Source organism: Lolium perenne, chromosome 4 (assembly GCF_019359855.2).
Source record: "Lolium perenne isolate Kyuss_39 chromosome 4, Kyuss_2.0, whole genome shotgun sequence".
Taxonomy (NCBI): domain Eukaryota; kingdom Viridiplantae; phylum Streptophyta; class Magnoliopsida; order Poales; family Poaceae; genus Lolium; species Lolium perenne.
In genome coordinates, this window is record NC_067247.2 from 143,301,966 (window position 1) to 143,312,997 (window position 11,032).

Consider the following 11,032-nt stretch of genomic DNA (forward strand, 5'->3'; position numbering starts at 1 on the left):
TGTTATTAGCATGAACTCTTTGGACACTATTATTGCTAATGCTATGGAAGAATTTAAGCTTGGGGAGGTCGGTTTTGATGAAAATGATATTTTTAGTCCCCCAAGTTTTGAGGAGAAAATTTTCTTTGATGATACTTTGCCTCCCATTTATGATGATTATAATGATAGTGGTATTTTGGTGCCGCCTACTATGGAGGATAAAGGTTACTATGATTATACCATGCCTGCAATTTATGATGATTACAATGATGAATATGGTATTTTCAGTCCACCTACTATTGAGGAGAAAATTAATTATGATTACAATATGCCTCCTATATATGATGATTACGGTGATGAGAATAATAATGATAGCCATTTTATTGAATTTGCTCCCACTACAATTAATAGTAATGACTATGCTTATGTGGAGAGTAATAATTTTATGCATGCAGCTCATGATAAGAATGTTTCATGTGATAGTTATATTGTTGAGTTTGTTCATGATGCTACTGAAAATCTTTATGAGAGAGGGAAACATGGTTATATGCATCTTAATAATATTAAGTTTCCCCTCTTTATGTTGAGAATATTGAAGTTGCGCTTGTGTTGCTTTTCTATGCTTGTTGCATTATGCTTACATGACTTGTTTATTTACAAGATTCCTTTTCATAGGAAGTGGGTTAGGCTTAAATGTGTTTTGAATTTGCTTCTTGATGCTCTCTTTTGCTTCAACTCTTATTTCTTGCAAGAGCATCATTAAAACTACTGAGCCCATCTTAATGGCTATAAAGAAAGCACTTCTTGGGAGATAACCCATGTTTTTGTTTTGCTACTGTTTTGTTGTGTCTTGGAAGTTGTTACTACTGTAGCAACATCTCCTTATCTTTATTTTATTGCATTGTTGTGCCAAGTAAAGTCTCTAATAGAAAGTTGATACTAGATTTGGATTTCTGCGCAGAAACAGATTTCTACCTGTCACGAATTTGAGTAGATCTCTCTGTAGAAAACTCGTAAAATGCTGCAAATTTTCATGCGTGATCCTCATATATGTACGAAACTTTTTCATTAGTTTTGAGTTTTTTCATCTAAGCCTGTTAAGTGCCTCTAAAAAATTCGTCTTTACGGACTGTTCTGTTTTGACAGATTCTGCCTTTTCTTTCGCATTGCCTCTTTTACTGTATTGAGTGGATTTCTTTGTTCCATTAACTTTCAGTAACCTTGGGTAATGTCCAGAAGTGTTGGTAATGATTGTGTCCTTGCTGAACATGTGAATTTTTGATTATGCACTAACCCTCTAATGAAGTTTATGAGAAGTTTGATGTGGCGGAAGTTTTCAAGGGTCAAGAGAGAAGGGTGATATAATGTGATCAAGAAGAGTGAAGAGCCTAAGCTTGGGGATGCCCCCGTGGTTCATCCCAGCATATTTCAAGAAGACTCAAGCATCTAAGCTTGGGGATGCCTAAGGCATCCCCTTCTTCATCGACAACTTATCAGGTCACCTCTAGTGAAACTATATTTTTATTCCGTCACATCTTATGTGCTTTACTTGGAGCGTCTGTTTGCTTTTGTTTTTGTTTTTGTTTGAATAAAATCGGATCCTAGCATTCCTTGTGTGGGAGAAAGACACGCTCCGCTGTTTCATATGAACACTGGTGTTCTTAGCGTTACTTTTAATGTTCATGGCGAAGGTTGAAACTGCTTCGTTCATTGTTATTTGGTTGGAAACAGAAAATGCTTCATGTGGTAATTGGTATATTGTCTTGAATAATTTGATACTTGGCAATTGTTGTGCTCAAATAGATCATGTTTAAGCTCTTGCATCATGTACTTTGCACATATTAATAAAGAACTACCATAGAGCTTGTTAAAATTTGGTTTGCATGATTGGTCTCTCTAAAGTCTAGATATTTTCTGGTGAAGTGTTTGAACAACAAGGAAGACAGTGTAGAGTCTTATAATGCTTGCAATATGTTCTTATGTAAGTTTTGCTGTACCGGTTCATACTTGTGTTTGCTTCAAACAACATTGCTAGCCAAAGCCTTGTACTGAGAGGGAATACTTCTCGTGCATCCAAATCCTTGAGCCAAAACCTATGCTATTTGTGTCCACCATACCTACCTACTATGTGGTATTTCTCTGCCATTCCAAAATAAATTACTTGAGTGCTACCATTAAAATTTCATTCTTTGTCTTTGCAATATATAGCTCATGGGAAAATAGCTTAAAAACTATTGTGGTAAAGAATATGTAGCTTATGTATCTTATTTCTTATAAGTTGCTTGTTGAGCGGTAACCATGTTTCTAGGGACGCCATCAACTATTACACCTTTGTTGAATATCATGTGAGTTGCTATGCATGTTCGTCTTGTCTGAAGTAAGGGTGATTTATCATGATCAAATGGTTTGAGTATGCTTATTGTTAGAGAAGAACATTGGGCCGCCAACCAAAGCCATGTAACATGGTGGAAGTTTCAGTTGGACATTAAACCTCAATCTCTTATGAGAATATTATCTGTTGTTGAATGCTTATGCATTAAAGAGGAGTCCATTATCTGTTTTCTATGTTGTCCCGGTATGGATGTCCTTAGTTGAAATCTATCAAAAACGAGAAATCAAATGCGATCTATCTCCTTGGACCTTTGTACAGGCGGCATAGAGGTACCCCTTTATGACACTTGGTTGAAACATACGTTATGCAATGATAATCCATGTAAATCCAAACTAATTAGGACAAGGTGCGAGCACTATTGGTATTCTATGCATGAGGCTTGCAACTTATAAGATGTCTTATGCATAACACATATGAATTATTACTACCGTTGACAAAATTGTTTCTATGTTTTCAAAATAAAAGCTCTAGCACAAAATAGTAATCCATGCTTCCCTCTGCGAAGGGCCATTCTTTTACTTTATGTTGAGTCAGTTTACCTACTTCTTTCTATCTTAGAAGCAAACACTTGTGTCAACTGTGTGTATTGATTCTTACATACTTGCTTATTTGCACTCATCATATTACTTTGTGTTGACAATTATCCATGAGATATACATGTTGAAGTTGAAAGCAACTGCTGAAACTTATATCTTCCTTTGTGTTGCTTCAAAACTTTCTACTAAGAATTTATTGCTTTATGAGTTAACTCCTATGCAAGTCTTATTGATGCTTGTCTTGAAAGTACTATTCATGAAAAGTCTTTGCTATATGATTCAGTTGTTTAGTCATTGTCTTTACCATTGCTTCGAATCACTTCATTCATCTCATATGCTTTACAATAGTATTGATCAAGATTATGATAGTAGCATGTCATTTCAGAAATTATCCTTGTTATCATTTACCTACTCGAGGGCGAGTAGGAACTAAGCTTGGGGATGCTTGATACATCTCCAACGTATCTATAATTTCTGATGTTCCATGCTAGTTTTATGACAATACCTACATGTTTTGCTCACACTTTATAATGATTTTATGCATTTTCCGGAACTAACCTATTAACAAGATGCCGAGGTGCCAGTTCCTGTTTTCTGCTATTTTTGGTTCCAGAAAGGCTGTTCCGGCAATATTCTCGGAATTCGACGAAACAAAAGCCAAACATCTTATTTCACCGAGACGGACCAGAACACCGAAGGGGAGCCGGAGAGGAGGCCCAGGGCCCCCACACCACACTGGGGCGCGGCCTAGGAGGGGGGCGCGCCGCCCTATGGGGTGGGCCCCCCAAGCACCCCCTTGCGCCGCCTCTTCGCCTATATAATCTCTCGTGACGTGAAAACCCTACAACAATTGACGAAACTCCAGAAAGACTCCAGGGACGCCGCCGCCATCGCGAAACTCTGTTTCGGTGGACAGAAGTCTCTGTTCCGGCACGCCGCCGGGACGGGGAATTGCCCCCGGAGTCATCTCCATCGACATCACCGCCATCTTCATTGCCGTTGCTGTCTCCCATGATGAGGAGGGAGTAGTTCTCCCCCGAGGCTGAGGGCTCTACCGGTAGCTATGTGGTTCATCTCTCTCTCTCTCATGGTGTGATCTTTATGTGATCATGAGCTTCGTATCACTATTAATCTATGTGCTACTCTAGTGATGTTATTAAAGTAGTCTATTCCTTCTCCATGATGTAATATTGACAGTGTGTGCATCATGTAGTACTTGGCGTAGGTTATGATTGTAATCTCTTGTAGATTATGAAGTTAACTATTACTATGATAGTATTGATGCGATCTATTCCCCCTTTCATAGCTATTGTTGACAGTGTGTATGCTATGTTAGTACTCGGTCTAAATTGCAACGGTCTATTATGAACTCTAGAGGTTACTCTAATATGAACTCCGGATGTTATGGAGCTTGTTTACTCCGGCTTGAGGTGTGCTTTTGTAGCCCTACACAATGAATGGTGTTTGTTATCCAACAAGAGAGTGTAGAAAGTAGCATTTATTTATTCAGTTATGTGATCAATGTTGAGAGTGTCCACTAGTGAAAGTATGATCCCTAGGCCTTGTTTCTAAGCATTGAAACACCGTTTTCAACAAGTTCTGCTACATGTTCGCTTGCTGTCATATTTATTTCAGATTGCAATTACTACTTACAATCATCCATATTACTTGTATTTCACTATCTCTTCGCCGAACTAGTGCACCTATACATCTGACAAGTGTATTAGGTGTGTTGGGGACACAAGAGACTTCTTGTATCTTAATTGCAGGGTTGCTTGAGAGGGATATCTCTCACCTCTACCTCCCTGAGTTCGATAAACCTTGGGTGATTCACTTAAGAGAAACTTGCTGCTGTTCTACAAACCTCTGCTCTTGGAGGCCCAACACTGTCTACAGGAATAGAAGCGTGCGTAGACATCAGCGCGCTGCGGCCGAAGGAGATGGCGACGGAGAAGCTGGCATCTTCAACCTCGATGCGCCCCTGTGGATGCTGTCGACGATGGCCGAGAGGGTGCGCCCGGGAACGACCCAGAAAAGGATGCCCCCTCCTTGGTCCACGTGTTTCTCCGCCCGATGAGGCCGTCGGTGCTGTTCATGTCAGCGTCGTACTACGCCTGGAAGAAGTCCGCCCACCAGTCATCGTTGCCCGGGGGGCACAGGTGGGATCGGCGCGCTCCTCGGCGCTGAGGCGAGCGCGATGGGTCCTAATCGCGTCCCTCAAGCGATCGGTTCCCGGTGGCAGCGGCGGGATGCTGATCCCATTGACAGCCATCCTCCGGCCGCCGCTGCTTGGCAGGCGCATGTCCTACGGGACAGGGTACCACACGCGGTACAATGCCCACGCCTCCGCCACCTTGAGGCTGCCGCGCTTGAAGCCATTCGCCGCGAGGATGTTTTTGCGGGAGGAAGACATTGGCACTGAGGCGAGAGGAAGGAATGAGGTGCGGCGAGATTGGAATGAGAAACGTGGAGAGAGGAAGGAGGGAGCTCTTTATTGTACAGCGGCGGTAGGCGAGGCGGCAGCGGGGCGTTGGTCGCAATAAACACCGGCGCGGATGGCCACACGACCATGCACAACGAGACGCTTCACTGCGTCGCCTGGGAAAGCTGGGCACCATTAACGTCGCGCTTGACCAGAGGTTGGCGACGGGTTTTATACTTCCAATTCAATGACGGGTCGGGCCCCCCACTTCTCGCCTCGCTTCTCGTTGTGTCCGGTGTGCCCGGAGTGTCCAGGGGACGGGCTCGGCCGGGCACCATATTGGACCGCGGTAGACGAGAAGGGTTTTTTTTAGAGCGACTCAAAACGGAAAAATGTTCAACGCCCCCAAAATGCTTTGAGATATGCTTTGAGATAGGTTCGCTGCAGATGCTTCTAAATTTTGAGATTGTACACCTGATTGACTTGAACGGAACGGTTGAAAACAAACGAAATTTGATGGCGGACGTCCGCTGCATCCTGAAGTCAGGCTAAGGGCATCTCCAGCGGCGCGACGCAATTTAGCGTCCGCGCGCGTCCGTTTGCGTCGGTCAAAATGGTCAAAATCGAGCGCGCGTCCGTTTGCGTCGGGGGTGGCTCCAGCGGCACGACGTATTTTTTTTTGGCCGAAACTTTTTTTTAATACATGAAACATAATTTACATAGTTAAAACATGAAAAAAAACCCTAACGCCTACTGCTGCTCCTCGTCGCTGTCGAGCACGATGAGCTCCGGTATCACCCACGGCCAGTAGCCATCCGGGGGAGCGTACGCGGGGCGCGCCGCCGGTGCTGGAGGTGGAGGAGTTTGCGGCTGTGGCGGCGGTGGAGGCGCCCAGGGCTGCGGCTGTGGCGGCTGTGGAGGCGCCCAGGGATATGGTTGTGGCGGCGGTGGAGGAGGCGCCCAGGGCTGCGGCGGTGGCGGCGGTGGAGGATTCCAGGGCTGCGGCCGTGGCGCCGCCGAGTCCTGTAGTGCCAGTCGAAGGGCTTCATCCTCCGACAGGCCCGGCGGCATGACGCCGGTGGCGTAGCGGGGCAGCGGCGGCTGCACAGGCGCGTCGTTCTCGGAGACGAGGACGCCGAGCTTCGCAATCTCGTCGTCTGTCATGTTCTCCGGGAACTCGAAAACGCGGCCCTCCGCCACGGCCTGCTGCCATTCGTGGAAGACGGCCGCGACGTAGTCGTCGCTGTCGTCCTTCACCTCCTCGTTCTGGTATGTGAGCGCCTCGATGTAGTCGTCGTCGTCGTAGGCGGCGTAGGCGTCGTCGTCGTCGTCGTCGCCGTTGTCGGCGTCGTTGCGCTGCGCGCGCGTCGCCGCCTGCTGACGACGCCTCGGCGCCTCCTGTCTTCGTGGACGAGTCGGCGGTGCAGCCCCGAAGGGGAAATCCCTGTCGCCCATGAAGCCCGCCTTCTTCTCTTATCCGTCTCGGTTGTCAGATACGTACGCCAGGTGTCGGAGTCGACGGCATACGCCAGATCGGCGCGGAGGTCCGGCGGTAGGTACCGCCTCCTTCGCCGGATCTCCGCGCTCCGATCAGGCTCGCGCGCAGGGACGGGAGGGATGGGCACCCGGCGGCAGCTGAGCCGCCAGCCGCCAGCCGCCATGTAGTTGCACGCCGGACCAGGCCTCGCACGGCAACCATTTGCCGTGCATGAGCCTCCCCAGCGTGACGGGGAGCGGCACCCTCTTGCTGCCGCTGCCGGAGGCCTCGAAGTCGTTCTTCTTCCCCATGGCGCTGCAGCGGTGGTGGTGCGAGTGGAGGTGTGGGGGAAGGAGGAACGCGGCTGGTGGTCTTAAGGGCGGCCGCGCGCGAGATACGATGCCATTGAAGGCGCCGCAGAAGCCCAGCCGCCATCCGCCAGTGCACGTGCAGAACAGGCAGCCGCGCCATTGATGGCGAAGGCTGTGGCGCAGATGCGGAAGCGCTGACCGCCTGAAGCGATGCCCTCGATGCAGACTCGCTGCCAGGCGGGCCCGGTGGGAAAGCGAGCGGACACTTTGCGCGTCCACCGAACGTCCGCAGAGACGCAAACCTGGCGCAACCGCGAACGACCCAGTCACTTTGCGTCGCGTCGCTGGAGAGGGTGCCAGACGCATTTCCGGTCGCCGCCCAGCTGGAGATGCCCTAAGCTCATATGCACGCCTCCTGCCCGTCACACCGTTCCTCCTCGCTCGCCGCCGCCGCCGCTCTATTGCCCGGGTCAAGATCGCCGCCCCAATCACGCAAGCGCTCCTACCCACCCCGAAGCACTAACCACTGCAAATAATACTGTAGCAGGCATCCCGACCCTGATCCTCTCCGCCGCGCTCGCTTCGTCGAGGGCCACGATGGACCAGCTCGCTATGGCGTCCTCCACCGCCGGCTGCCGCGGTTGCTGCCCTGCTGTACATCGCTTCTGCATTCTCCAACTTATGGCGTCCTCCATCGTCGAGGGCCACGATGGACCTGTCGCGGCCTCGCGGGAGCTAAAGGTGGATACCCTGTACCCGAAATTAAGAGCTTCTGAACGCTCTCAGTTGAGAGTGAAACTCCTCCCTCCCCTCGTTCCCCCTCGTCGCTCCCGTGGGCGACGGGAGGGAACCCTAGCCGCCACCAGCCCAGACCCCTCCCCCCGGCTCCTCCCTCCCCTCGCCGCCGCCGGAGGGCGTCGCTGGGCAAAGCCCGGGCGCTGGCGGCGGCGAGGACTCCTCTCCCCCTCACGTGGAAGACCTGGCGCGGGCCGACGGGGCCGGTGAGGGCGGCGCGCTTGACGAGGGGCGTGGCGGCGCGGCTGCTGGAGAGGGTGCCAGACGCATTTCCGGTCGCCGCCCAGCTGGAGATGCCCTAAGCTCATATGCACGCCTCCTGCCCGTCACACCGTTCCTCCTCGCTCGCCGCCGCCGCCGCTCTATTGCCCGGGTCAAGATCGCCGCCCCAATCACGCGAGCGCTCCTACCCACCCCGAAGCACTAACCACTGCAAATAATACTGTAGCAGGCATCCCGACCCTGATCCTCTCCGCCGCGCTCGCTTCGTCGAGGGCCACGATAGACCAGCTCGCTATGGCGTCCTCCACCGCCGGCTGCCGCGGTTGCTGCCCTGCTATACGTCGCTTCTGCATTCTCCAACTTATGGCGTCCTCCATCGTCGAGGGCCACGATGGACCTGTCGCGGCCTCGCGGGAGCTAAAGGTGGATACCCTGTACCCGAAATTAAGAGCTTCTGAACGCTCTCAGTTGAGAGTGAAACTCCTCCCTCCCCTCGTTCCCCCTCGTCACTCCCGTGGGCGACGGGAGGGAACCCTAGCCGCCACCAGCCCAGACCCCTCCCCCCGGCTCCTCCCTCCCCTCGCCGCCGCCGGAGGGCGTCGCTGGGCAAAGCCCGGGCGCTGGCGGCGGCGAGGACTCCTCTCCCCCTCACGTGGAAGACCTGGCGCGGGCCGACGGGGCCGGTGAGGGCGGCACGCTTGACGAGGGGCGCGGCGGCGCGGCTGCTGGAGAGGGTGCCAGACGCATTTCCGGTCGCCGCCCAGCTGGAGATGCCCTAAGCTCATATGCACGCCTCCTGCCCGTCACACCGTTCCTCCTCGCTCGCCGCCGCCGCCGCTCTATTGCCCGGGTCAAGATCGCCGCCCCAATCACGCGAGCGCTCCTACCCACCCCGAAGCACTAACCACTGCAAATAATACTGTAGCAGGCATCCCGACCCTGATCCTCTCCGCCGCGCTCGCTTCGTCGAGGGCCACGATAGACCAGCTCGCTATGGCGTCCTCCACCGCCGGCTGCCGCGGTTGCTGCCCTGCTGTACGTCGCTTCTGCATTCTCCAACTTATGGCGTCCTCCATCGTCGAGGGCCACGATGGACCTATCGCGGCCTCGCGGGAGCTAAAGGTGGATACCCTGTACCCGAAATTAAGAGCTTCTGAACGCTCTCAGTTGAGAGTGAAACTCCTCCCTCCCCTCGTTCCCCCTCGTCGCTCCCGTGGGCGACGGGAGGGAACCCTAGCCGCCACCAGCCCAGACCCCTCCCCCAGCTCCTCCCTCCCCTCGCCGCCGCCGGAGGGCGTCACTGGGCAAAGCCCGGGCGCTGGCGGCGGCGAGGACTCCTCTCCCCCTCACGTGGAAGACCTGGCGCGGGCCGACGGGGCCGGTGAGGGCGGCGCGCTGACGAGGGCGCGGCGGCGCGGCTGCCTCAGCAGCGGCGTGGAGGCTTCGTGGCGGGGCGGCGACCCCGCGCCGAGGCGGCGGGCGCTCTCGGGCAGCCACCAAGTCCGGCGGCGGGAGGCGCGGCCGTCGTATCCTAGGGTGGCCCGCGACGGCGCCGGGGATTGCGGCGACGCGGCTGGGACGACGGCGGCAGCCGGGCGACAGCGTGGTGGCCGGGCGGCCGGAGATGGCGCCATGGCGGCGCAGGCTTGCCGGCTCGGGTCCAGGCCCTTCGGGCCCGATCCGGGTTTGGTGGGCCCCGGCCGTTCGCCCTCCCCGCGCTCGGGTGCGGCCAGGCACCTCCTCCTTGTCCGTCCTCCTCGGCTCCGAGCGCATGGTGCTGCTGCTCTGGCCGGGTTGAGTGGAACCCTATGCCATCTTGGCGTGGCGGCTCGTGGCGTCCGTGCGGCGCTGGCGACAAGGTTGACGGTGCTGGGTGGCCGGCGATGCTCTCTGAGGTGGATGTGTGCAGTCCCGCAGCGGCCCACCCCATGGTGGCACCTGCGCCGCTTGCGGCTCGGTAGTGCCCCTCTTAGGCGGCCTGTCCCTTTGGGGGCATGGCTGCCCCCGACCTGGCGCGCTGGACGTGCTGCCGGCGGGTTGCGCTGCCGAGGCTAGCGCTTTGAGAGAAAAGGGTCAGCGCACGAGGTCTTGGCGAAGGATGGACAGTGCCTGCAGTGGTGAGGAACCATGCTCTAGCGAAAGCCCTGCCTTTCGGGGCCGGTGACGGCGACGCCTGAGGGTGCCGTTTTCCTCTTGTGGCGTCATCGAGGAGTTTCGGTACCTCCCTTGCCTAGGGTCTCATGCTTCGGGTGAAAACCTCAGATTTGGCTAGCCAAATCGGGCGACGACGGCGTCTTGGACGTCGTACCCTCCTTGGAGGCGTCGTCTTGGGAACTTGAGTCCGGGCCGTAGTTCTTCCTCGTGGATCTCAGCGCTGACCACATGGGAGGTGTCTTGCGATGCAGGTAGCGCGCCGGCCTCTCGAGTGCTATCGCGGTGGCTTGCGCGACGAGGATCTTCCTCGAACAGCGCGAGCATGCCTCTGGATGCGCAGTGGTGGGCTGGCCTCTGTGTTTGTTGGCGGGCTGCTGAAGACTGCACGCTTGCACGTCTGTCGAGGTTGCCGGGAGCTAGCCGCTGCGCCGACGGCGTTCCTTGGATCTGGGTCGAGGCCAGAGCAGCAATGCTCCCAGCTGAGCCGTGGTGGGCTCGCGGGATTCAGGTGGTACGCGTCTTGGCTGCGGCCGGGTGTGCTCTTGGTAATTTCGACGATGCACAAGCACTGCGACTTTCATCGGCAAGGGTTCTGTCTTGCGGAGGAGCTCACTCTGCAGCGTCCTGGAGGAGCACTCGACGGATTTTCAGCCTTTTTGTCGTAGTCTAGTTTGAGTGTCGGGTGTGTACCGGGGGCGTTCGGCCTTTTCTTAGGCTTGTAATGTAAACTCCTTTTCTATCAAT